Genomic DNA, 4,878 nt, shown 5'->3' with positions numbered 1-4,878 from the left:
TGTGATTTTGCCAGAATGGAGGTACACCCCTCCAGCCAGATTCGATAGATGACTGCGCCATATTGAAGCCATGTTGTGCCATTTAGTGTTAAAATAGTTTATCCTCTAAAACGCTAACTAGACTAACAAATATAAAAGAAAACAAATGATAAAACTGTATTAACGTTTTCTATCAAAAACGAACAATGAGCGAACGGTTTCTTTCCGAATGAGTGCGTCTGCATCAAGGTCGATGTTAGATATACCAAACAAAGTAATTAATATAAAAGACATCACAACACGCCCATTATAGTTTGCTTTTTTCTAATACCCATTCTAGCACGCAAGTTTTTTTACCCAAATCATAATAGTGGACTAAAAAGTTTAGTCGACCTGCTTCAAATCGTAAGTTGGTCAAATTAGATAGACCAGAGTCAGCCGAAGACTCAATCAGGAATGACAGAGCAATGGCACGAAAGTTCTTTTTACCAGGAGTCAAATTTATTGAATTTTTGAGCTGTTTGTTCGAAAAAAGATCCGAAAGAAACAACCCGGTGAATACAAAAAATGTCATTTTAACAGAAGCTTTAATTAGATTTTTGTTGATATTTTATCGGAGCCAAATTTATCTGCGCAAAAATAAAAACGAAAAATAGTTTTTCTACACCATAACCACACCAGCTGCCATTTATTAAACATTAATTGTCAACTTCACCGTGATTTTAGGAAATTTTTTGTGTGATTTTAGGAAGTTCTTTTGATTGCAAAATCCAGCGACATGCCACTTTTAAGGACAATTGGACCACCTGGGTTAAAAAAAGAAACAGAAAAAAACAGCATGCAGTTGGAAAACGACAAACCTCACAAGCTTCAACCTGCTAACGGCTTCCAGATAGTATCGTAGGGTTTTATTCATAGTGATTTTAGGAAGTTCTTTTGATTGCAAAATCCAGCCTCATGCCACTTTTAAGGACAATTGGATTTGACCACCTGGGTTAAAAAAGAAACACAAAAAACAAGATGCAGTTGGAAAACAACGACAAATCTCACAAGCTTCAACCTGCTAACGGCTTCCAGATGGTATCGTAGGGTTTTAGTCATAGTGATTTTAGGAAGTTATTTTGATTGCAAAATCCAGCCACATGCCACTTTTGAGGACAATTGGACCACCTGGGTTAAAAATGAAACACAAAAAACAAGATGCAGTTGGAAAACGACAAATCTCACAAGCTTCAATCTGCTAACGGCTTTCAGATGGTATCGTAGGGTTTTCGTTTTCTGAGGAATTTAGATCCAAGCTCAACGAGCTTCAGCAAGTTGATCAAAATCAATATTTTCCTGAATTTAACGTTTCATTGAATCATGACAATGTTATATTAAGTATCTTAAGTTGAACTTAAAATTAGGGTGGGTGTGGAGCTAAGGTTAGTGGGAAAGAGTCCATTTGTCCTCCATAAGCAGCTAATAAACTATGGGCCTCTATGCGCCTATGCCCTCTTATGGATTGAGATATATTATAACTATGGGCGCTTTTTCTTTTTCCCACACCTTTCATGAGCGTCAATTTTAGGTTGTAACTAATGGTTTTACAAGGTTGAGTATCAGGATCAAATATATTTGTCATGGCTTAGTTATGCCGCACGCCATTTTTTGTGACATTAGGACAATCCAAAGACATCTTGTAATCATAAAAAGGGCATGTGGGGGGAAAGCCTAAGTATGTATCGACACGATATTATTGATCGGCAGTTTTTTTGTTCTCAGTTTTTGTTGGTCACAAAATGTCTGCTTTCATCCCCGGTCGTTTTTTGGCTGACCCCTCGAGTAAAAAACTGAAAGCGACAAAAAACGGCCGGTCCATACAATCTAAGCGTAATTGGATCACCTCAACCCGGGTATGGGGGCATTTCCGCGTTGACAGACTTGAGATTGAATTCGATTTAAATCGATTTTATGCATATAAAATACTGCATAGAACTCGATCTACGATAACTCATTTAGATACGTAAATCGACTCAAAGTAGAAAAAATGGAATTTAACAGTGGAAACAAAAAAAATATATTTTATTGCCCAAAATGGATTTGAATGGATTTTCCCGAAGATCGCCGAAATCTCGACAACATTGATTTAACGTAAGTGTTCATTTTTTTTGAAGCTTGAGCAATTTTGTGTGCTCACGAAAGTATCCATCAGAGCTGCAGAAGAAAAAGTTCCCTCCAGAAGAGTTTTAACGCAAACTATTGCGTTTAAGGGATTCACTTACAAACTATGCAAAACTAGTTTCCGCGGTAATGGAGTTTCCGCGGTAATGAAAAGTAAAACTATGCAAACGTTTTTCAAATAAATTTTTCACTATCTACGTTCTAGGCTCATTTTTGTTCAGCAAATAGCATTTTATCAAAAAACCCAACTAAGAAAACTCACTTTTAATGCCGAAAAATTAGATATTAGTTATCTGCATAATTTGTTTTTATCCAAACATCAGATTGAAAAGTCAAATAGTAAGCATACGTTAAAATTTTATTTCTGCTATTTCTCCGCTGTTTGATAGTCAGGACAATTGGACCACCTGGGTTAAAAATGAAACACAAAAAACAAGATGCAGTTGGAAAACGACAAATCTCACAAGCTTCAACCTGCTAACGGCTTTCAGATGGTATCGTAGGGTTTTCGTTTTCTGAGGAATTTAGATCCAAGCTCAACGAGCTTCAGGAAGTTGATCAAAATCAATATTTTCCTGAATTTAACGTTTCATTGAATCATGACAATGTTATATTAAGTATCTTAAGTTGAACTTAAAATTAGGGTGGGTGTGGAGCTAAGGTTAGTGGGAAAGAGTCCATTTGTCCTCCATAAGCAGCTAATAAACCCGTGTTTTTGCCCTCTATGCGCCTATGCCCTCTTATGGATTGAGATATATTATAACTATGGGCGCTTTTTCTTTTTCCCACACCTTTCATGAGCGTCAATTTTAGGTTGTAACTAATGGTTTTACAAGGTTGAGTATCAGGATCAAATATATTTGTCATGGCTTAGTTATGCCGCACGCCATTTTTTGTGACATTAGGACAATCCAAAGACATCTTGTAATCATAAAAAGGGCATGTGGGGGGAAAGCCTAAGTATGTATCGACACGATATTATTGATCGGCAGTTTTTTTGTTCTCAGTTTTTGTTGGTCACAAAATGTCTGCTTTCATCCCCGGTCGTTTTTTGGCTGACCCCTCGAGTAAAAAACTGAAAGCGACAAAAAACGGCCGGTCCATACAATCTAAGCGTAATTGGATCACCTCAACCCGGGTATGGGGGCATTTCCGCGTTGACAGACTTGAGATTGAATTCGATTTAAATCGATTTTATGCATATAAAATACTGCATAGAACTCGATCTACGATAACTCATTTAGATACGTAAATCGACTCAAAGTAGAAAAAATGGAATTTAACAGTGGAAACAAAAAAAAAATATTTTATTGCCCAAAATGGATTTGAATGGATTTTCCCGAAGATCGCCGAAATCTCGACAAAATTGATTTAACGTAAGTGTTCATTTTTTTTGAAGCTTGAGCAATTTTGTGTGCTCACGAAAGTATCCATCAGAGCTGCAGAAGAAAAAGTTCCCTCCAGAAGAGTTTTAACGCAAAGTATTGCGTTTAAGGGATTCACTTACAAACTATGCAAAACTAGTTTCCGCGGTAATGGAGTTTCCGCGGTAATGAAAAGTAAAACTATGCAAACGTTTTTCAAATAAATTTTTCACTATCTACGTTCTAGGCTCATTTTTGTTCAGCAAATAGCATTTTATCAAAAAACCCAACTAAGAAAACTCACTTTTAATGCCGAAAAATTAGATATTAGTTATCTGCATAATTTGTTTTTATCCAAACATCAGATTGAAAAGTCAAATAGTAAGCATACGTTAAAATTTTATTTCTGCTATTTCTCCGCTGTTTGATAGTCAGGACAATTGGACCACCTGGGTTAAAAATGAAACACAAAAAACAAGATGCAGTTGGAAAACGACAAATCTCACAAGCTTCAACCTGCTAACGGCTTTCAGATGGTATCGTAGGGTTTTCGTTTTCTGAGGAATTTAGATCCAAGCTCAACGAGCTTCAGGAAGTTGATCAAAATCAATATTTTCCTGAATTTAACGTTTCATTGAATCATGACAATGTTATATTAAGTATCTTAAGTTGAACTTAAAATTAGGGTGGGTGTGGAGCTAAGGTTAGTGGGAAAGAGTCCATTTGTCCTCCATAAGCAGCTAATAAACCCGTGTTTTTGCCCTCTATGCGCCTATGCCCTCTTATGGATTGAGATATATTATAACTATGGGCGCTTTTTCTTTTTCCCACACCTTTCATGAGCGTCAATTTTAGGTTGTAACTAATGGTTTTACAAGGTTGAGTATCAGGATCAAATATAATTGTCATGGCTTAGTTATGCCGCACGCCATTTTTTGTGACATTAGGACAATCCAAAGACATCTTGTAATCATAAAAAGGGCATGTGGGGGGAAAGCCTAAGTATGTATCGACACGATATTATTGATCGGCAGTTTTTTTGTTCTCAGTTTTTGTTGGTCACAAAATGTCTGCTTTCATCCCCGGTCGTTTTTTGGCTGACCCCTCGAGTAAAAAACTGAAAGCGACAAAAAACGGCCGGTCCATACAATCTAAGCGTAATTGGATATCCTCAACCCGGGTATGGGGGCATTTCCGCGTTGACAGACTTGAGATTGAATTCGATTTAAATCGATTTTATGCATATAAAATACTGCATAGAACTCGATCTACGATAACTCATTTAGATACGTAAATCGACTCAAAGTAGAAAAAATGGAATTTAACAGTGGAAACAAAAAAAAATATTTTATTGCCCAAAATGGATTTGAAT

The sequence above is a fragment of the Symsagittifera roscoffensis genome, chromosome 5 (genome assembly GCF_963678635.1).
Source record: "Symsagittifera roscoffensis chromosome 5, txSymRosc1.1, whole genome shotgun sequence".
Lineage (NCBI taxonomy): Eukaryota > Metazoa > Xenacoelomorpha > Acoela > Convolutidae > Symsagittifera > Symsagittifera roscoffensis.
The sequence above is the reverse complement of the archived record's forward strand: the minus strand, read 5'-3'. Positions refer to the sequence as shown.